Raw genomic sequence first — 23,987 nt, 5'->3', positions numbered from 1 at the left:
GATGGCCGCCGAGAGCAGGGCCCAGGCCCCTGCTTTGCCTCGTCAGAGCCGGGGCTGGAGCAGCACTGGCCCCCCGGAGCGACACAGGGCAGATCCCCTCCGCCAGCAGCAGCCGCGTAAAATGGCACAGATGACAGACTACCTTCATAGCATCCCATACAGATTGGGATCAGCCCCCTTCTGGGCTGAAGTAAGATAAGGCCGGTAAACTCAGGCTGTAATTTTAAGACCCGTAAGCTCAAAAGTCGTCTTTATGGTATTTCAGCCTGAACTGGTTTTGTTTGATAAACTTCCATTCTTATCTTTAAGAAAATCGTGACTCAGCATTTCAACTTCTTGCAAACCAGAGAGGCATCGGGGACTGACCCACCCATCCCATCATTCATCTGTTCGGCAAATACAGGTCAACAAAGCCCTGCAGAGCTCGGTCTGGAGGAGCAGCAACCTCCCCCTGCGAGGACCCTGGCAGCCTGTGGCGCAGCCCAGGTGTGACCACCCGCCTCCTACACCCAACCCCAAACGCTAGTGCCGGCCTGAGACCCTGTAAATGGTGCTTCTGATTTGGCCTTGTGAAAATTAGGAAGCACATTAAGAGTCGTTTCCTAGCCTTCATCTCTTCAGAAGGAAAAAGACAGCTAACTGGAGTTTTGGGGTAGTAACAGGAGAAAAAAGAAGTAAATATGCAGAAGCTGGGCAAGAAATTAAGGTCACACGGGACACAACCTGCCTTCTTGTACTAAGGATGGGAAACAGGCCCAGGGGGAGAGAACAAAGTTTGGGGGTAATTGTAAGAATTATTCACTAACAAATGATGTGACTGTATCAGCATTTTCAATGTGAAAAAGGATATAGGATTTCAGTGCCTTAACTAATTCCTTTTTTTTAAGCGACTCTATAAAGGGCACACTTGTTACCCCAAATTGCAGATGAGGAAACTGAGGTACAGCAAAGTTAATATTTGCCTAGTTTTTGTACAACTAATAACTAATTATTAGCTAGTCAGTGTCAGATCTGGTATTCAAACCCCAGGGTGTCTGATTCCAGAAATCAGAAACCAACTGTTTAACTTCACACATTCCACCTCTTGTACATTTGGAAAACATATTTTAATGTGATAATTCTCACTAAACATGTCTAGTTTTTGGTAATAAGTTCTTTCATTTTATTTTTCCAGATAAAGGAAATATAAAGTTAAGACTGACTTGAATAAGTTTACAACTCTCAGAGGAATGCAGCAAAGGGTAAAGTTTGCTTTTAGAGTAATTTGATATTTTCTGAAACCAACATGCCATTGCATTATCTGGCAATACCAAATCAATGTCAGTCTCTTTTCAAACACCAGTTGTGCAAAGTGTTAGAGTAGCTGGTAGCCTGGCCGACTGAATCACAGATCATCTCTCTGGGCATCAAAATTATAACTGGACACCTAATCACAATTAACTTTAGACGAAACAGAGAGAATACACAAAATATGGTTAGGGACAAATTACAGGTAATTTTATTTAACAAATAACTCAAGCACAGGTGGTATTTGTTACAATAGGCAAATAACAGGGCATTCTTCATTTGTTTATTCACTCATTCAACATATGTCTACTGACTACCTATGTGCCAAGTGCTATGGCAAATGCCTGGAACACAGATAATAACAGACAGGCTGCTGAGGAGCTCAAAGTCTAATAGGGGCCAAAACAATGTGTTGTTGTGCACTTCTGGAGCCCAAATGGGGCAAGTCTAATGATGGGACAGAATGGGGGAAGCTTGGAAATCATGTGCACCTGAGTCCTAATTCTGATTCTGTCTTTTGCAACTTGTTCAGTCTGTTTTCTCATCTGAAAATGAGGATAAAAACACCCACCTCATAGAGTGGTTGTAAGTACTAAACTAAGTTCCATGTCCAAAATGTGCTAGTTCTCTTTCTCCATGCTTCTTTGAACTTCCCCACCATCCTGTGTCCCCAGGCTACCAAGAAAACAAAAATAGCTGGAAGAGCTGGAAAAGGTTTCATTCACTTAAGTGGTGACATGTGAGCTGGGTCTGGAAAGATGTGCAAGAGGCGAAGTTGATAGGCAGAGCTGTAGCGAGGGTTTCCAGGCAGTAGGCACAGTGTGTTCGAAAGCACCAAGGTAGGGAAGACCGTGGCACTGGGAGCTGGCAGGGGCAGAGTGGGTGGTGAGCAAGTCCAAATATGGGCCGAACGGAGGGGTATGGCTGATGTGCTGGGAGTGTTGGTTGAGCTGGGAAAGGGAGGCGGAGGCCCTCATGGATACGACTGGTCAGCTGTCTGCATGCAGTGCCATTTCCAGACAAGAGAGACAAAGCCAGCCGCTCCAGGCTGGGTGCTGGATGCTGAACACTCCCTGTGCACTCTCTCCTCTGAGCTACCTCACCTGTGGCCTGGGCACTGCTCGCCTGTCTCACCTCCTGACAGAACCTCAGAGTCCAGCCTCTGACAGCCCAATCTTGGCCACAGAGTCAGATCTTCTAAGATTCTAGATATAGTTTGATTTTGTTTTGAGATCCAGTTTCTAGCTGTTTCAGTGTGTGAAATGGAGATGGTGAGCGATCTATTCAAATACATTTTTTCTAGTGCCAGTAATAAATAGTAGCCCATTTAGAGAACATAATTCTAAAGAGACTCAACCATAAATATAATTCAAGGTATTACTCAGTTTCTCACATAAGTCAAATTCAGACTGATATAGGAGAAGATCATGATGGTGAAATTAGAAGTTTATAAAGGCTCATGTAATTATGATTAAAAAGATAATTACTTTTATAGTCATTATTTAAAAAGTCATAATTTTGTGACTAAGCATGCCATTTAGGGTTAGCTACATTGTAGGGAGAAAAACAGTAATCAGTCTTAGTAAAGAAAATGCTCAGAAGAAAAGGGAGGGAACCTGGGGAAGAGGTGGTATTGAATTTGAAGCCAGAAAAGCAGTTCATGCCCCCATCTGATGACTTTTTCTCTGTGTCTTTGAACTTGTCACTTAACCTCTCTGAACCTCATTTTCCTCTCCCATTGAATGGAGATCATACCTATATGATTGGCTTCTTTTAGTATCAAGTGGCATAATACATGTTAAGGTGTTTTGTAACCTCAAGTCTTTTTACTAATTATAATAATTATTAATTGTAAAACAAATCCATGTTATAATATTCGTCATGTAAGTGTAGATTAGTGATACCAAAAACAAAACAAAACAAAACAAAACAAAACAAAACAAAAAAGGGCAGTTCCTGTGTGGTAACCTCCAATGAGTTCTACACAAGGGTATAAAGGGCATATAAAAGTGTAGGCAAAGGGTCTGTTTGCGTTTATACAGAAGATCAAAGCCTAATTGGGCTACCCCGGAAATGAACTAAGATACTATATGAAAAAGAACTTCCAACATCAGCACTCTCGGGAAGACTCATGCCAGAAGATGATCATCAAAAAACCCCAACAAAGATCCACGCACTGCTACAGCTGTAGATGCACTCATCCCACCAGCTCCTGGACTTGCCATGGGAATGAAGGAGATATCTAAGCTGGCCTGTGCATACAGTAAAACAACAAATTTGACTGGATCTATACTGTTGGAACTCAACCAAGAATTAGGAGAAGTGCAAATTGTAGCGCTCCAAAATCTTACAACTACAGACTATTTACTGTTAAAAGAACATAAGGGATGTGAACATCCCCCAGGAATGGGTTGTTTTAATTTGTCTGATTTCTCTCAGACTGTTCAAGTTCAGTTGGACAATATCCACCATATCATAGATAAGTTTTCACAAATGCCTAAGGTGCCTAACTGGTTTTCTTGATTTCACTGGAGATGGCTGGTAATTACAGATATGCTTTGGTTATGTAACTATACTCCTATTATGTTAATGTGTGTGTGCAACTTAAGTAGTAGCTTAAAACCTATACATGCTGAAGTTACTCTACAAGAAGATATGTCAAAGAAATAATCAATCTTCCCATGTTTTCTGCCACCTGCTATTTCTATAGCTTTTCTTCTTCCTTCCTAATTACAACCCTTAAATAGAATTCGTGCCTCATATCAAACTTACCGAGTATCATAATTCTTCCAAGTGGTAAAGATACCTCAAGACAAATGCTGGGCATAGAAGCTACAGGGCATAAATATGCAAAGAAATAAAAAGCTAACCATTTCAAACAATAAGGCTTCTCTCTCACTTACCAACTTTACATTTCCCTGTATGGCCCCGGAAGATGACTGGTTAGCCAGAGACGGGTAAGATTCCTCAAGGGAGGAACAACCTAAGACAGGCACAGTCACAGGGGGGTCATCAGGTGAGAAATTGGGGATCAACAGAGGTGAGGCTTAGAACCTCACCCCCCCGTTCTGAGAGAAATCTTCTGCATACGTGGATGTTTTATTGCCCTTGTCTAGCTTGGATTAACACATAGTCTACAGGTACACACTTGATCATCTACATTTGCTCTCTTACAACACTAAACTATGTTTTCTACCTTTATCTTGTATCTACCTACCACTTCAGCATTTTATTAAAAATAATAATAGTAAAGAGAGAAATGTAGTATCCACATATAAATCAAGTATAAAAATCAAATGAGTATTCATATTTGAACTGAGTGTTTATAGTTCATAATGCATGAGCAAAACCGAAGGTTTCTGTGATGGCTGCCCTTGTACTATTCACCATGTAAGAACTTATTCACTATGTAAGAATTTGTTCTCCATGTAAGAACTTGTTTGTTATGCCTCAGAAGATTGGAGACTGATGAAAATTAGGCTTGGGGTGGATTAATGATTGTGCATTGAGCATTGACTCCCCTATACAGAATTTTATTGTCATTAACAACCATTTGATCAATAAATATGAGAGATGCCCCCACAAACAAACAAAAAAAAAAAGGACAGACTTCCAATGGTAAAATAAATAAGTAGCCGGGATGTAATGTATAGCATAAGGAATATAGTCAAGATATTGTAACAGCTTGGTAGGGTGATAGCTGGAACCTAGAATTATGTATATAAATGTTTTATCACTGTGTTGTACACTTGAAACTAATGTAATGTAATACTGTGCGTCAACTACCCTTCAATAAAAATAATTATTTAAAAAAAACAAAAAACAAAAAACAAATCCATGTTAAATGTCTACCAAAGGAAAAAAATATACGTAAAAGCCTACTAAAATCACAATCAAACTTCATGATGATGATGTATACACTAAGGAACTTCACAGCACTGTCATATGGTGTTTGAATTATGTTCTGTTTTCCTCCTCAGGCACTCACTGGTAATGGATGTTCTCCTGATCATTAGACCCGAGGGAGGTTACTTCAAAAAGGGCGCATGATCATAGAGAAATACTGTACAGGGCAGCCCAGTTTACGGAGACTGATTCAAGCCTCTGAGGAACCCCACAGCAACTGTTAGCATAGTACTTTCCAAACTTACTGGAGCACAGAACTCTGCTTCCAAGGACTAGGATTAGCTCAAAAGGATATACTTGGGGAATATTTTTTTATGTAGACTTTTCTTAACAACAAAACCAGTAACCATCCGTAGGACCCAATGTTTATGTAATTTTAGAGTGGAGGGTTCAATTAGTTTGGCTTTGTCAAAATGGTAGTAAATTCTAACTTCTCTGTAAGCTTTTTCTCTCAGTTGTAAACATTTTACCTTCCTCCGTTACTGAGTTTGTAGAACTGCCTGAAACTAACTTAAGTCAGGAAAACACCGTATCAAGAAACATTCTCCATTTTCCACATGGAGAAACTGAGTCACTAAGAGTGTAAGTGATGTGGCCAAGTTCACACAGCTGTTAGGTGGTAGCTCTGAGGTTCAGACCCAGGTTATTTGCTCCAGAGCCAGTGAATGAACTGATGATAAATTAAAATGAATTCGATAATATTCATGTTGCTGGTTAGGGCTTCTTTCCACCCTTTCAAACAGTGGGTTAAAACAGACCCTTGAAGATCACTTGGTGGTTCAGGTAGCCATCACTGGCTCAAGTTTTTTATTGTAGCACAGGAGGTCAAGGGTCATCAGTTAGTGGCCTTATACCATCCACACTGCTTCCAGCTCTTCTGAAGCTCTCATGATGTACAGCACAACAGTCACAAAAGAGGACGAACTTGAACTTTGCTCAGCACTTCATTGCTTTGTAGATGAATACACTCGTTTTGCCTCAGCCCATACCTGATGAACATGAACAGCGTATACAGACAGCACCATAGTTCGCTAGCAAATTAGGCACTGAACTGCTGTTTTTGATCTTTTCAACACTAGCTAAGATACAGATGCTGAGAACTGATTAAATAAGCAGTTTGTTAAAAAGTTAGCAGTTGCACAGTAAACTAGTATCTGTCTTAGAACTGAATTGATCCCATCTTCATTTATGTCTTCTCTGGAATGGCTTTTTGTTGTAGAAACCTGGGTGTTGCGTTTACTAAATCTCAAGTTAGGCAGAGCGAAATATATTTACGCTATCTTTACAATGCCAATAACTTATTAAATAAGAACCAAAAACGAGAATTTGGTTAACATCAGAAAATGATTTTTAACATGAAGTTTTCCTTAAAATGGTAGATAGTGGTTTTAAAAAATAGAACTGAAATTATAGTGTTTATCATATCCTAATTCCTTCTCCATATATACTGAGGAATATGCTTCAGATGGAATTGCAGGAAAAAAAATTCGCAGACGGACTGCTGCCCATGGCTAAGTCCTGGCAGGCGTCCCCTGCTCTGCTCTTGCACAGTGACTGGCTGTGGGCCAGGGTGTTCGCGTGTGCCCCTTCCTCGGGGGTTTATTTCTTACGCCTATGTCAAGTTCAGGTTTGACATCCCAGCGTGGAGGCAGTTTAGGGTCCCCCGGCTCTCAGTGCCGCCAGTGACGGTCGGTGTGTGCAGCACAGAGGACCGACGGCAGGTGCCACAGGTGCCACCTCCGCTCGCAAAACGCAGCCCGAAGCGCGCGCGGACCGACCAGTGCACCGCGGCCTCTGGGCCCCGCAGGCCCCGCCCCACCCGCAGCCCCGCCGAGGGCCTCTCGGTGGCTGCCGGCGATTGGCGGCGGGGCGGAGCGAGGGTCCGCGGGGAGCGGCGCGGGTTCCAGGCTGGGATCTGCCGCCGGGAAGGCGGACGGAAGGGCGAGGAGGGTCTGTCCGCCCACCCTTTCCGCACACTCCCGGGTCCCAGCGCGGAGAGGCGGCAGGTGAGCGTGGCTGTGTGTGTCCCGCGGGCCGAGTGCCCGGGGCTGCAGGCGAGGGGCGCGCGGGTCCCCCGCGGTGACTGCAGGCGAGGCGGGGGGTTCGGGGGACAGGGCGGGCGCCCGGCTCCGGGACCCCCGTGCTTGAGAGGCGCCACGCCGGCCGGGACCTCCCGCAGGGCGCAGGGCCCTCCCGGGCCGGAGCGGCCCCCATCAGCTCCCATCAGCTGGGCTCTCGCTGGCAAGGTGGGGCCCGAGTCGGACGGGCGGGGACCGGGGCAGGACTTAAAATAGGCCCTTCGTCCCTGACAGCTGGGTCGCCGGAGGCCAGCAAGGGCGGGGGCCGCCCCTGGGGAGTCCGGAGTCCCCTTCGGGGCAGGAGGGAGGCGAGGGCCGCTCGCCGCGTGGAGCGCCGGCTCCGCGGGGTGCGCGGGGTCGCGGCTGAGCCCGGGTCCGGGGCGCGTGGCCCGGGGCGCATCCGCCGGCGCTGGGGGCGGGCGAGGCGAGGGGACGGTGGTGCAGAGCGGGCCCCGGGCGCGCAGTGCCGAGGAGGGGAGGATGCGGCGCAGGGAGGAGGGACTCGGGTGGGTGGGGTGGGGGCACCGAGGGAACCGCAGCGCCCCGGCTCCTCCTGGAGATCCTGCAGCGGGGTGGAGTGCCCCTTCCGTACACCGGGACCTGCCTGCTTGGTTAGAGGAAAAGGGAGGCACTGGCCGGGAACCCAGGCCAGGGAGACGTGTCGCTTGCTGCGCCAGGGCGAGTGTGGGGCGGAGGGGGACCGCGACTGGGGCCTTGAGGACGGCGGGGGCTGGGACGCGGGAGCCGCAGCCTTCTGGGCAGCGTGCGCCTGGTTTCCCTGGAGAATGAGTTGGCTCTTGAGTCTACTTCTCTGTGCAAAAGGTGCTTCTCTACCTTTCCCAAGGGACTTTGGATCGGAGGAAGGTAGAGGGGCAGGTTCCCTGGACGTGTGCGTGGACCCCACCGGGCACTTCCTGAAGCCCCTTGGCCTGCTGGCCTTTCCAGCAGCGCAGACATAATCATTAAGACTAAATAGTCTTTCGCTGTAAAGAGAACAGCTTCATCTAGGTCACACTCTCCAGGGCCTGGTAACTACAGCTGTAGTTGGGGTTTGATTCGGTTGGTGAGAGCCTTTCATAGACCCTAACGCGGAGGGAGGCTGGGAATTAGCCCTACTGCAAACAAGTCTGAAGAATAGTGAGATAGGTGGGCTCTAGGAACCCAGGAATGTCTCAGATTCTAACGTGAGTCTGCAGAAGATCTGAGGTCGGGGTAGAAGTTTCTAAGGACAGGGAAACTAAACAGAATATCTAACCTCCCCAAATTACTGAATAGCACATGTTCAGTGATGGGAAGGTTTTATTGGGCTCATTTTATCACAAAACATCAAAAAGCAAGAAGACTGGTGTAAGGGGATAAATAACTTTGGAGGCTGCAAGGGCAGGAGATGAGTTCGCAGTGCCAGGAGCTGCAGGGCGGCCAGTCCCTTCTAGATTAATGACAAGGGCTTACACATATGTGTCCATTATTACATTTCTTTCATGTTACCATTTGACCCTCCTAACAACCTAATGAGATAGACTTTATTGCTATGCTCATTTCACAGAACAGGAAAGGGAGATATATAGTATGGAGAACATAGAACCTCTTTGGAAGTTCAATTTGAGCATTAAGCTTAAATGTAAATGAACAGTTCTCTTTGACTTGATATGTTATCAGGGGCAAAACTGGACAGGTGACATTTGAGAAATGCATAGTATATTTGTGGCTGCCTGTCAGTTTGTCAAATTCTGAGAACAAGCATAATAAATATAGCAGCGTGTGGACTTCTGTGTTAAATATTTTGTTTGTATTATGTCATTGTTCATTTCTGTAGTATTTCTCAGGCATCTACTCATTTTTTCCCATTGTATTGACTAATATTTAAAAATTTTAAACCCATCTTTGTTTTTTTTATATATCCAAAGCTTTAAACCCCAAAAGTTTTATGTGGTTTAATGACTAAATATTTTTGATATATCAAAATAGTAACAATTTTTTAAAAATGTGCTTCCATGTACCACCTGAAATCATCCTGCATGCCGCTGCCTCCCTGATGACTCTGGAAGGGAGGGTGCGGTGTGGGAGACGGTGGGGGGCGGGGAGACAAAGGGCAGGGCAGAGGGTTCTCTAAGAGCCAGACTCTGAGCTGAGCACTTTACAAAGTGAGCCACACATTACTCTTCCCACAGTGCTCCACGATGTAACTGTTACCTCCCTTTTACAGAGGAGGAAGTTGGAGCTCAGAGAAATTTAAAACCAAGGGTCACACAGTTTCTGCTTCCAGGAAAGCCGGCAGTAAGATAGTCGAGTAGGCTAAGGAACAAAACTTAAGGAAAGAAGAGGCTTGGAAAGCTGTTACACAATAGAGTCGGATGTGCAAAATAGGAAAAATGGGAACACCAGGTCGCTTCCACGTGACTGTTAATCTTTCTCTGTTCCTCTTCCACTATTTTTGTAATGACCCAGTTCCATTCACTCGTTGCACAAACAGTTATTGAGTATCATTATCTCCAGGAATCATACAGGGAGTTTCTTTTATCTGTCTCCCTAACACTTACCAGAATCCTGGGCAAATACAAATCCTGTGCCCAAGAAATGTTTGTTGAGTAAATGAATTAGTCTAGTGGGGGAAAGAATAAATAAGCAGTCACATTAACAGCATGTTAAGGGTCAGGGAAAAATCCTATTTGAGCATGTTGCCATGAAGCTAGCTTAGGAAAGGGGTCAAAGAACATACCAAAACTAGATGATACCTGAGCTAGGTTTTGAAGCAGAAATAAATTAAACAGGCAAATAAGTGAAATAGATGGGAGGATTCTCAACAGAAACACTAGCCTGAACAAAGAGAGGAGAAGGTGGGAGCCACTTTGGAAACTTAAAAGTTGAACACTGGGATGTGGAGAATGCCAGGTAGAGGCCCGGAGGAAGGTGTGGTCCAGAGGTCCTGGCATTCTCTTTGAGGGCGTCCCAGAGCTCTGCCCCTGCCTTGCATCTAGAAATTAGTGAACTGTGCTAACAGGGAACAAGATGACTGAATATACGAATTACCAATGCATTTTATTTGCCCCTGTAATAGAGAGCTGCAATTTTTTTAGACTCTGTATAATGTTAAGGTTTAAAACCCAAGTTCAAATGGAAAGACTAGACTTTGTTGTCTCCTATATGAGAAAAGCAAATTATTTTTCTGGTTCTCAAGGGAATATTCTGTTCTTGAATAGATATGGTCCACACAATCACAAAAGAGATTTCCAAACAAATGCTTTTCTGTTTTTCTGGGTGGGGGATAGCTGAGAGGATTTTTTTTCCTTATTTTAACTTTTAGTGGTTTTATTTATTTTTATTTTACTTTGGGTCATTATAAAGGAGTCAGGAAGTAAAAATGTATTTTAAGAGAATAAGGTGAGATAGGAAATGGAAAGACTGTCACCCTCCTGTCTCCAAAGTAGATGTTTATGCAAGTTAAATTTGCAAAATCTATTATGAAAGTCAGTATCTTAACTCCCAATGTCTCATCTTTCTTTAGGGATCTTTTATACCAATTTTTCATTCCAGTCTCAAAGGTCTACATGCCTTATACCATTTCCACACTTGTGAAATACTTAGTCATACTGTTACTAGGGAGGGGATTCAAAGGGTGAGTAAATATGCAAATAATCCAAAACCTAATTTCAGTTAATAGATTAAATCCTCCGCTTTTCAGCATTATATCCTTGGGCAATTCTCTTAATCTTTCTGAGTTCAGTATCTTCCGCTATAAAATCAGGATCATAATAGCCTTTACTTCATGGGGTCATTAGGAGGGTTAAATGAGTCAACACATGAAAAGTGCTTAGACTAATGCCCTATTCCCAGTGCCCCATATGTGACAGCTGCTATTGTTAATGCTGTTACTGACACCCAAGGCATTATTTGAATTGTTAACAATCGTCTACACATATATATTTGACAATGTGTTTTCTTCTAACTGTTATAACTAAAATGAAGGCAACAGAAGAAAGGAAAGGAAAAAAGGGCTAAATGGTATTCAGGCAGGACAGTCCAGCCCCCAAAAATGTATTTTTATAATTCTTATACATTCCCTGTATAAGAGTGAAATGTTCCCCTCTTTCCTGTTGCCTATTTGGCCCTGTTGCTCCTGATAAATCTAGTGTATCCATCATTTAAATGAACATCCTATCCTGTTTTCTTGTTTTCCCTCATTTTGTCTCTTTTAGGCCCTGTAGTTGGCCTGGTGCCTCCCACGGTGCCCAGCAAGATCAGACACTCATGCGTGTTTGTTGAATGAATGGATGAAGGAAAATCTGTGTGGTTTTTTTAAACAGTATTCTTCAAAAAACACTTTTTTGTTGTGATATTAAAGGCCAGGTGAACCTGTGCGTGTTGGTAGCATGAGCATCTTTGACGCGGTCATCCGGTGTGCATCACTGCACATGACAGCCGTGCAGGCTCGGGAGTCAGGGCACGTGGTTATGAGTCTGGTGCTCTCAGAGTTGGGCTTCCTGGATCCAGATCTTGGCTCTGTCATTTGGACTTCCTGGGTTCAAAATTTGGCTTTCCCACTTTTTACCCAAGTGATCAAGAGCAACTTACTTAACCTGACTGCTTCATTCTCTTCATCTATAAAATGAGAAAAGTAGTTCCTACGTTGTAAGGATCACAGAGAATTTTGTTTGGCACTTTGAGAGCATTAGCAGTGTTTGTTAAACTAAACAGTTAAAAGAAATCTTCATTTTCCAGTTAGATAAATAGTACCTGCCTTAGGGAATCAGAGGGATGCTATCGCATGGCACATAATTAACACTCAAAGCGTCACCATTACTATTACTACTATTGCAAATCTCAATTTCTATTTCCTGCTGTGAGTTGGGGCCCTGAATTGGCCCTCCCATGTTTTGGTCCCCTCTACCCCCCGTGTCCTGTCATTTGGACCTGCGTCCGTCATTCATGCCTTTCACCCGGCCTGCTTCTCAGGACAAGGACTTTGCTCCTTGTTTTGGCATAATTTTACAACACTGGGTACACTCATGAGACTGTTAAGGAGAAAAGGGGGAAAAGATGTAACTGATAGAGAGGCAACTTTGGCCTCTGGTTCTCGCTGCAGGCTGCCCAGCATCTGGGGCAGCGACGGGGCACGTGGCCGGCAGTGGGCCCGCGGGGGCCTCCCCGGGATCCGGCGCCACTGGGGGGGTAGCCGGCTTGGACCTTCCGGAGAGACCGGGCAAGTGGGTGGGCTGAACTGGGACAGGGAGACCGCAGAGCCGGGGGAGGAGGGTGGGGCAGGGCTTGGCTAAGGAGAGGAGCGGGGCAGCCCTTCCATTGCAAGGCTTCCTGCAGGCTGCACGGCCGGGTGCCGTGGTCCTGCCTCCTGGAGCTTCCCGAACGGAAGGAACGTGGTACTTGGGTGCAGAGTGTGCTTGTAAATGTGGCAGAATCGACCTTGATGGCTAGGGACCTACGTGAAAAGGCTTCTTCCCTCCCTGCTGCGTGGTGCCTCAGGAGAGCCACGCACTTCTGCGCACTCCCGGGCGGAGCTCTCTTCACAGCCCTGAGAACGCGTTTCACCACGATTTCAATCCTTGTCTTTAGAAGCAGCTCTTCAGTAACAGGACACTTAAAGATCTGACTTTGGGAGCGTGTGTCGCTACCTGTACTTAATTATCCTTGCAGCGCAGAGAAGCCCATACTGTTGGTTGATCAATAAACGTGTTTTTTTGAAGTAATTATAGATTCAGAAGAAGTTGCAAAGGTAGCAGAGAGAGGCCCCATATACTTTTCACCAGGTTTCCTCCAATGGTTACATCAGACATCCTCTTAGTACATTATCACAGCCTGGAAAGTGGCACAGGTATAAACCACACTGTGACACTAGTTCATACACTGGTGTAGACTACACATCATGTTATCACATGCGCAGATTTGTGCAATCGTACCACGGCCAAGAAACAGAACTTCTTCGCCACAAAGACCTCCCTGTGCTTCTCCTGTGTGGCCACACCTCCTCTTCTCCCCACCCGACAGCCAGATGTTTTCTGTCTCACCATTGTTATCACTCTGAGAGTGTCACATAAACAGCATCATACTGTATGTGATCTTTTTGAGGTTGATTTCTCTCATTCAGCATAATTTCCTGAGGTCCATTCAAATAGTGGTACCACTGGTTGGGTCCTTGTTATTGCTGAGCAGCATTCCGGTTGCTTCACCATATTTAGTGGGATTTTTTTTCTTAGTTGACATGCTTATCTAGAACTTCAGTTGCATTAAAGAGATGCTGAGAGCACTTGATAGGGACATAATTTGAGTAAATTTTCTCTTCAAAATGACATTTGTGTGTGAATGGGAAAGAGGAGGTATAAACTACATCTGAAACACAGGTCACCAGAGGATTGGAAAGGAAAGAAGGAACTGAGCAAAGAAATGTATAATTAGGTATAAAATCTGGCACCTTTTAAAAATTTCCACAGCCATATCTTACTCTATTCTATGATTTTTACCTGTAGTTAAAACAACTCAGACTCCTCGAAACTAGTAAAAGCAACAAAGAATATTCCCTGCCAGTCCGTAGCTCAGTGGAAAACGACAGTGAGTAGCTCTCCAATCTGACAGGGTCACCTGGAGTCAAACCCATCATAGTTCCAGGGCAACTATCAAGGGTCCAGAGATTGTCACCCTGTTCTGGCCCTCCACACCCCGCCCCCACTGGTGGGAGGAACATCTCCCAGGGGTCACTTGAGTCGGGTTTTAGACCAAGGGTGTTATCCTTCTGCTGAGTGCCCACAGGCATGGGGAACAGGGACCCTGGAAGCTCTGACTAGCCAAGGGGAATGCTCACTTCTGAGCAGCCATAAAAGAGTTAGGCTTCACCCCTCCCTTGAGCCAGCACCCAGCGGAGGGCTTTGCTCCCACCCGACCCCAAGCAGAGGAGAGAATGAAACATTCACTGCTGTCTGAAAGTGCAAATATGCCTTTGAGTTTTTGAATTCACATTTCGGGCCTTCAGAGATGTATTGTCCTTTCACAAAGTTACACAAACTCTCTGGAACCCTGACTGGAGCCAAGTGTAACTGAAGGGGCTGCTTTATGACTCTGTTTTACTGTTTTCTTTTACCAGAAAAATGTGCTTTGTCCTCAACCCTGCTAGAGATGGAGGGTAGGTGGGGAATGCTGGTTCCAAAACCTAAACATACCTAGCGAACTCATAACTAAAATGATTTCTAACTCTTTTTTTAGGCAGACCTGCTTTTCTGAATGAATAGAATCATTTGTGCTGTCCTTCTGCTATGTTGTCTTGTGTGTTGTCAGGTACCTCACGCCACTATGCAGGCTGTTCTTCTGGGCCCTACCTCCTGAGTGTGGGTGGTAAGATGTCATGGCATATGCGGCAGGGCAGATAACTCTGCCCTGTAACCTTGAGGGGCGAACACTGGACAGCAAGTCAGAAGACTAAACAAAAGGCCCACTAGGATCATGTTCACCTTTCTTATACTATGCTGTTTACTTATGTGACTAATGATGACAGTCGTTCCAAGGATCTGATATGACTTTTAAACACAGACTAGGGTTCCCAACATCACAGGCATTGCTTTTTTAAGGGGTGACTGGAGGTTTTATTGGTTTCTTAAACTTTTTCTTTAAAAAGAAAAAAATAGAGCTTTTCTAAAAGAAAACAAAATAGCAGTGCCTCATGTACTCTATCAATGTAGACAAAAGAACAAACATTAGCTATACAAATACTTTCAAACAATATCATAACACTATAGCAGTTTCCACACTTTGAAGAATAAAACCAAATATAATGCTTTACTTTATTCTTAATACCAGAATTCTAGGAGGTTCAAACTCCCTAATCTGGAAGCCAAGGTCACCCTCTGCCAGACTCCGCACAAGCATTCTGTTTGCTCACAAGTAGATCGTAGCTGTTTTGGTGTTACTGGGGCCAAACTTCTGATTCCATCTCCCCTGCCTGGAACACCCAGTCCTCCCTGGAGTCACACCTTCTTGGTCCATGAAACTTGCTCCATTTGCCCCAGCTCCTGTGTTGAGCCCTCCAGTTCCATGTCTTGGGGGATCCCAGTCTTTTTGGCATTGGTGGCCTCACTTGTAAAGTGGTGATAATAATACCACTACCCCGAAGGTGAGGGGATTACCGATTTGTGCAATGGTTGGCATAGTGCCAGCTCTCATGATTATTATCATTACTAATGAGACCTTAAAAAATTAGACTTCAAACTTTACAGAATTAATGGGCTATGGTCTGAGCAGAGGCTGCAGACCAGAAAACTTGATTGTTTTTACTTCTCTGTCTCTCAATCCTAACTGCTGTCATAAGGGACAGGGTCCCCTATCAACCAGGAAGAGAGAATCTAGTTGCTTGCCCCTGAGATTGGACACAAAGAGACTGAAGAAGATTCTTCCCTTCCTAGATCTAATAGAAACATGTATGGCTTGGTACAGGTCTTGTTTTTGGTAAGAAGTAATCAAATAATGGAAAATTTCTATGAGGAAGGGAACAAAGGCTGGATATTGGCTGCAAAGAGTAATTAGGTCTCATGGTGACTTATCTGTCCTTGAAGCTATTTACATATACAACCTGAAGCCTTAGAAAAGTGAGAATTTCAGTGGATTAACTGGTTGTTTGGTCTACATAATACCCAATTATTAGGTTTTCTGATATTCCCCTGCAAAAGGGTTGCTATTTCACTGAAGTATAGCTTCAGTCAAGTCAAAGACATGAGCACTCATGCACCTTTGGTTATGCTGATGTCTAAACAAGCCCCTTTTGTGTTTTGAATTCAGATCTAAAAATGGTGTGTTTAGACCACAGCATGCAATTACAAACAGAACAGCAATACTTTATATTAAAAGCAAGGTAGACTGGGTTTGGGATAAGGGGTGCAGTCACATATAGATTCTGATTTTATTTTGCTTCTGGGGCTATACCTTATGTAATTACTTTTTGTTTAGAGTTTAGAACTCTTATGTGTGCAAATGTTTCCAAATAACAGCCTCACCCACTGAATATGTCGTCAAAATTTAGGTGAGGTGCACGTGCATTTATGGATATGCATACATCTAATGGGACAGAAGGAGAAAATTCTGCTCTAAAGTCTCATTTGTCTAGCTGAGAATATAGAATAACTCTTGTTATGTGATTAGGCTAAAAGGAAATTATACCTGCCACAGTCTGCCAATTTTCAAAGAATAAGAAATACAGCAAGACCCATTTTTAAATCCAGATTTCACTGAACATAATTTAACCTTTTGGTGTTTCAGAGTGCCTTAGGCTCACTGTTGTTAACTTCATCTATAAAGGCAAAACTCGAAAGTGCTAGTTAATAGAAATTTATGGTTGTTTGAAGAAAGCTATAGTGTCTTCTTTCTGCTTTCAAACTTTTGGGAAGATTATTTAAAAAAGCATATGTAAAAGTTCAACACTAGCAAACATAAACCTTTTTAATGTGCAAAATTTCTAACATATTCCAGAGAGTAGTATATTGAAACTCCATCTTCACCCAACTTCAGTAAATCACTGATACTTGTCTGTTGCAGTCCATCTATACTGCCATTGTTCCTCCCTGCTACCCCTGCCTCATCCATTACTGGATTACTTCCAAGCAAATGCAACTCATCATACAATATGATCCATACATGATTCAGTATCTATCTCACAAAGGTAAGTCTTTCAGAATAACCAAAGTATTATCATACTTTAAATAGACCAACATATCTTCAGTATTATACCCTGGCACTGTTCAAATAGCTCTTTTTGTTTTACCCTCATTTTGTGTGAATCAGAATCCAAACAGGGCTCATGCATTCATTGGTTGAAATGTCTCTTAAGCCTGTTTTAATCCATTGGTTCAAACACCCTCATCTCTTTTTTTTTCCTCCTGCAATTTGATGAAACCCAGCCATTTGTCCCATAGAATTTCCCATACTCTGAATGATGTTGACTTATATGACTTTTAAAATATTGTCCTCAAATTCCAGTAGTCTGCCTTCTTCAATTTAACCCTCAAAAATTTGCTTCTTTTAAAGAAAATTGGACCTTGTCACTCCTTTGCCTATTTACTTGAGGATTCTCAAGCCTACATTTTACCCAACTGTACCCAAATATCCTCCCTCTGAATATCCATGATTTGCCTAACATTCTTCCTGATAGAGCCTGGCCAACCTGGTGTTCTTTTAACCAGGTTCCAGAATGAGTCCTGGTCACTCACTTAGATGCACACTCAGCTTTGTCCAAGATGGCACATCACCAGTAAATAGTAGGGGTTGTTTTGGTTTCAAAAATTTGGCCACATGACTACTTTTTAAAAGGTAGTTTTCTATTACTGATATACACAGATATATTTGCTGGGAAATTATATTTTTGGGATTTGCTTTAAAATAATGGCAGGGGAAGGTTAGATGTAAGAAGGTTAGCCATGGTTAATAATTGTTGGAGCTAGAGAATACCTATGTGAGGTTTCACTCTATTATTACATGTACATTTGTATTTGAAATTTTCCATAAGTAAAACTGAAACACACTATTTTGCCTAAGCTAAGTAATGGTACACTTCATGTTAGGGGCCTTTGCCAAGGATCACCACAAACCTTATCTAAGGGACTGGGCACTTGCTTTTCTCATTCTGCAAGTCTAGTTTGCCTAATACCAAGTCAGTTTTAAAGTAAAAAAGTCATCATATAAATTCATTTATGTACAATGGGAAAATGGTTTGGAATGATTGAAAATATGACTCATGAAGAGGCGCTTCAAGGCTTTGTGCCTTGTCTAAGCTGCTTTTCTTCTGACTGTGGTGCCAGATCTCAGTGACAGGCCCCGTAGTTTTCCAACAGCCGACAAAGGACTCCCAGAAGAGGGGTGGCCCAAAGTCCGGTTATCCCATAAGAAAAAGAAGCTATGATGGATTACAAAGGTCACAGTTATGAGCTCTCTGTTGTATGCCAGATGAATATGCCAGTCCTATTTTCCAAGGTGAAAATCAAAAGCAGACCTTTTCAGAAACCTATCAGCTTTTAACTTTAGTCTGATTCCTCTTTATTCTGTACCACCTATGCTTACTTTAGCCATATGTACTCGGACATTCTTTTTAAAGGACTATAGCCTTTATTCATAATAATTTTCTATTGTCTCATTAGTATTAATTAACTTCTAGTAGTAATCTATTTTAACTCTAATCAGCTGTGCAAATACAAAACTCATTGTATATGGATGTGCTTCATTATATCTTTTCTGAAGTTGCATGAATTTAACGCCACATATGCAAATTTCCAGTCAGTCCAGTTGAGGATAATTTAGGGGAAAAGAGTAAGACCTGGGGATGAAAACAGAAAGAGAAGAAACATGGATGCAGAGTGAAGAAAGCTGCTTTGGTGTGAAGGCTTGGAAGACAGAGGCAGAGCACAGGGCCTGGGCAAGCTTTCCTCTGCGAGGGAGGGAGCTGGGTTCAGCGGAGGACTGGCAGTCGGTGCCTTGTGATCAGCTTTCATGGCCCAGGTCAGAACACCTGCTTCGAGAGGCAGACGAATAGGCTTGAGAAATGCCTACTTCCTAGGCCTAGTAGGTCAGTTTTCCAGAAGATTCTCCATCTCAAGCACGCATGTCAGTCCCGTTTCTGGGCCCACACCAGGAGATAATTCCTGTAACCCGTAAGATCAGAAAGACATTGGACATGTTGTGAAAATAAGGCCATACACCAAAAATGTCCCCCGGTGTGTATATGTTTATCTACAACAAAACTCTATGAGTCTGCAGTTGAGCTCTAGGAGACTCTATAATTTTAGTGAGCAAAAGGTGAGAAGTCTCACTTTAGTGGTGTTTATTATTACTGATTTAAAATAAATTGATAATATCATGGGTGGTATTTTTACTTCATGAGTGTAAAACTATATTACAGATCCACAGGCCTGGCCCCAACCCTGTAAACTGTGTCTTCCCAGTAAGCTATTAAGTTACGCAACCTGGAATTCTTCTGTTGTGGCCTTCTCAAGAATTTGATCCTCTCAACTGGTGAGAGGTTATTCTATACCCAGATCCCCTGATTTCTGAGCTGTTACTTCCTACATAGTCAGCTTTTTAAAAAAATTATTCTAGAAATGTTTGCCAGTAGGCCTAGGAATTAAACTTGGCATCTGGTTTTCAGCCAAGAATACAGAGCGAAATGTTTGGATTGGGGTTTAGTTAATATATGACAATTATTCTTCTGGTTCAAAATAATCTGCTTAAGAGCGGTTCTCATAAAAATATTAAGTACTTCAGCTACTCTGTGTGAGGCACTGATTTAAAAATGCAAAACCAACAACTGATATTTATTTAGTTCTTAATATATCCCAGGCTTACTATATCTTCACATGTATTATGTCACTTGCAGAAAGTAAATGAAGGGTACACGTGCCTTCTTCAATAAGTTACTGTTCTGTGAAAATATGAATTAGGAAAGAAGAAAAGAGTTAACGATGAAAAATAAGATGTCTTAACTTATCCATCTACTTAAGATATAAAACGAGGGCCATCTCCATATGATTCACAGAGTGATAGGAAGAGAAATAGGTTCCCACTAACCACTCAGGACCCTTGAATTATTCCTCCCCCACAATTCCACTCAATACAGGCCCACCACCTCATGTATTAATTGTGCCAATTATTCTCTAGCAACTTCAGTGGCCACAAGATAGAATAACTATGCAATCAGATGAGATAATGCAAAGCTCTGAAAGTTGTTTCTTAAATGTTTCAAGTGAAAACTCGTGTGCCACAAAGCCATATAACCTCACCAATTTCTTCACACTGGAAATGCTTCTATTTATACACCTAAATATTCCTAGTGGGTATATCTAAACATTTGTGGTAATGTAAAAACATTCTTTTTGTTTGTTAAAATCCTCGAAAAAAGAATAAACAGAGCCTCAAGTTTTTCACTACAGCTGGAGTGTAATTAGAATTGTTAGTGTTCCTATAAAATACTCTTATACTATTTTGGAAACTTGCCAGTTTTTTTAGCCTACTGGGGTCATTGTAAGGGGATTGCTCTGAAAATGCATTTCATCTTTTGACCACACATTTCTAAATATGTATATTAGTGTAATAGAAATTAGCTATATTTGATATTTAAGAACTACTTAAAATGTGTTTCTTGTGACCCAAGACATGACTTGAGTACAATCCTAGGGGCTTCATTCTCCCTCCTACTTCATATTGTAGTTCTTGCTCCTTTTGTTTCTTTTCAAAACTGGGCGTGGGAGTGACAGGGGTCGTGTTTACTTAGATTGTCCCAGGAAACCAATCGAGATGGCTCCACATTGGACAATGAGTAATTCAGGAAACTAAGTATTGTTATCCTACCACCAAATAGTGGGACTGATTTTTTTTTAATTCAGTTGTTTACTTTATAAAATTTAAAGTGGTTGTTGAGACCATGAATCTTAGCAGTCTGGAAAGGTACTAAACATTATTTTTATGTAATAAATGTATTTCAGTATTATTTCATTTAGGAGGAAAATGGACTTATTTGTGTCAGTATGTTTACTCTTACGTGAAAACAGATCAATATGTCAGCAACTGGAGGACCGACTATAGGGGAGGAGAGGGGAGGGAAGTGAAAGCCCAGAATGGATGCCACAGACTCCTATCAGCACTGCGGTTACTCACATTTATACCCGTACTACCTAACAGGTAAAATAACTGGCATGTTTCCAAAATAGTGTAGGACTATTTCATACAAATGCTAAGAATTCTAATTAATGTTATTTAAAATTTCTATAAAGCTTTCTGCTTGAAAACACCTGTAGTAGGCTTCCTCACTTCTAAATCTCAAAGACTGAATTGAACTGAACCTAATAAAGGAATTGACACCATAGTCTTTCAGATTTCAACTTAAATTCTGAGGTATCATATCCAAGTTAACCTCACATTGATGGAAAGTAGCATGCTTGTAAGACTTGGTTTTGTAAGCCATGTAAAGATGGAAGTTACGGAGTCCTGTGTGATCAAGAAGCTGCTTCAGAGAAAGCCAGTCATCTATTCGTGTTGCCACCCTACCCACGTGCTGATTCATAATGATTAAAAGTGTCTTTATTTGAATCTACTGAACATGATTAGACCAAAACTATGTGACTGGCCAGTTCAGAATTAGCACTAAAATGCCCAGCAATTTCAGATCCTAGAGTGTAAGCAAATGTGGTTCATTTACTTTAACATTGGGAAAATGTGTCTTGGCGCATTTGGGGTTTTCATGTTTTGTCAGTCTCACCAAAAAACACAAACAAACTCAAACCAAAGCAAACAAGCCCCCTCCCCCAACCCCGCCAAAAAAAACCTTCCGGAATATTTGCATGTTTAAACACTGGCTCTGAGGACAGGTTCAGAGATAAATTTGTGCCATGGTGACGTTCAGTTTCACAGCTTGGTTAATATTAAACAAACATATCACAAACTGTGTCTTATTATGAGGTTATTTTCTGAGATTCCATAGGTCAGGGTCAAAACCTACCATTTTCTAGCCTTTTGATGGTGCTAATCAATATTTAAACAAATTAAATAATGGTCTAAAAAAACAGTGACAATACACTTTCAAAGCAGAAGGTGTTGGAGCTATTTTAATTTTGTGATCAGTTTTGCTCATGTCACATCACCCTTGTACACGAATGGCAGTGAAATACCTTTTATGTTTGTAAAGCATAATATCAGTGATCTCATTTACCCTCAAGGCAACTTTGTAAAATGTCCTTTATTAGACCCAGTTTTAGAGAGAAAACTGAGTTCCAGAATACTTACTTCTTCAAAGATTTGTTAAATAGGAACCACACAAGGTTTTGAAGTTGGAGATACTTCTTTACATATACATAACAAATATTTACGTAATGTTTTCTGTGTGCCAGACACCTTCTAAATGTTCTACAAATGCCAACGAAATTATTCCTCATAGCAGCAGTGTGAGGTAGGTACTACTGTCATCTGCCTTTTAACAGATGAGACTGAGCTCGGAAATGGCAGAACTTGCCAGAAGCCAGGTGACTAGTAAATGGTGGGAGGGGACTTAAGGCAGGTAGGTGAGCCCCAGAATCTGCATGTGCCCCTGTGCTGCGCTGAGATGCAGAGTCTGCTCCTGAGGACTTCAGGGTCTAAATGGGTGGCCGTGGGGACAAGCTGCCAGGGCAGTGTATGCACAGCTTGCCAGACGCTGGAGCAGCAGAGGGGAGGGAGGGGCTGGCTCTGGCTCATCCCAGCCTCTCAGCTGGCAGGCAGATGGGACCAGATCTGAACCCTTGAATCTGGTCCCCAGAGTCGATGTGCTCTGCATTTCACAGGAGAGCCCCTTATTTGACAAAAGGGTCTGGAATTACAGTGAGAAAACAGCGCACTTACAGGAGCATAGCCTCTTGTAGGGGCCAAGGGCAGGCCACCCCAAAATGTTCCTCTTTGGAAAGTGGACTATTTTGAGCTGAAGGCAACTGAGACCCTGTTGGTTCAAGAGAGGCTTTTCCCCTCCCTTAACTACCTCAAAAAATCTAAATTGGGGTCTTTTCTAAAATTAAGGTTACGAGTGATAAGTTTTGTCTGGATGGCCCGTCTGGATGGCAGGGCCAACAAGTATCAGCCTCTTACTGCCCTGTAAACTGCCCCCTCCTCCTTGAAGCCCCAGGCCCTGTCCCGTTTCCTCAGCTCAGGATGGCATGTAAGCTTCATTTTCTCTGTCTTGGGACCTCTCATAGATGTGGGGTTCCTGTATGTACATAATTAAATTTGATTTTCTCCTGTTAATCCATCTCATATAAATGTAATTCTTAGACCAGCAAGAAAAACCTTGAAGCACAGAGGAAAGTTTTTCATCCCCAACAATATGAACCAAAAGATAAAAGCTGAGCTTCCTTGAATAGGAAAAAAAAAAAAAAGCACTGGCGTTCCTAACAGAATTAAGTGTGGACATAGGTTCAGACACAGATCTTGCTCTCATGATATATATATATATATATATATATATATATATACATATGATACTCACAATACATATATATGTAATTTAGTGTATATCAACTCAACTGTAAAGCTCCCCAGTTATTCTGAGGCTTGTGGTCAGTCAGAAAACACAGACCCAAGTGTTCAGAAGTAAACAGAAAACCCAAGGATATGGAGACTGGGTGCTGAACATTGATCTGGGCACATAATAGATGTTTGATGATTACTTGCTGATTGAATAATTGATTGAAAACAGGGAGAGAAATAAAGACTAAGGACAATTCATCCAATTGTTCATCTTTTAATTTTGGTGAAAATATTGATGAGAATTAAAATATTTAGAATTATGACTTTATGTCAACATAACAGAGTTTTATGTCCCACATGTCTCTATTGGACGACCACTTTGCTATTTCTTTGCTGTGTAAGTGTGGCTACCAGCTATTCCAACTACTTACATCTCCAACTTTTGCAGTCTCTAAAGAGTGACAAAAGATGCTCCACAGGAAGAAAGAAATAACTATTTGGCCAGTTTGAACTACAGTCCTGTTTGTAAGTGTATTTCTGCACATAGTAGGTCTCCAATAACTGAATGCATGGATCTCATTTGCTGCCCAAAAAGGTCCTGTTGTCACCCTAGGAATCATATACTCTTCATAAATGAGAAAATGAGCCCCAGAGACTTCCCACTTGTTAGTTCCACAGCCGAGAAGTGGTGGAGAGCCTTCTGAGTGGTGACCCGGTGCCAAGCATGAGCAGACAAAGCAGGAGGAACAG

The 23,987-nt window shown here is 42.6% G+C and overlaps 1 protein-coding gene across 3 annotated transcripts in view; it reads left to right on the top strand.

Annotated features, from left to right (window-relative positions):
- The first annotated feature begins 7,045 nt into the window (after positions 1-7,045).
- Positions 7,046-23,987, top strand: part of SLC38A4 (solute carrier family 38 member 4) — a 58,939-nt gene continuing 41,997 nt past the window's right edge. Inside the window, exon 1 of one of the 3 annotated variants that reach the window (XM_036889646.2) lies at positions 7,046-7,199. The gene's annotated coding sequence lies outside the window, so the exon portion shown is untranslated. The remainder of the gene's footprint in view (positions 7,200-23,987) is intronic. The other 2 variants (XM_036889650.2, XM_036889645.2) reach the window with 2 other exon arrangements.

This window comes from Manis pentadactyla, chromosome 14 (assembly GCF_030020395.1).
Source record: "Manis pentadactyla isolate mManPen7 chromosome 14, mManPen7.hap1, whole genome shotgun sequence".
Lineage (NCBI taxonomy): Eukaryota > Metazoa > Chordata > Mammalia > Pholidota > Manidae > Manis > Manis pentadactyla.
The sequence above is the reverse complement of the archived record's forward strand: the minus strand, read 5'-3'. Positions and strand labels throughout refer to the sequence as shown.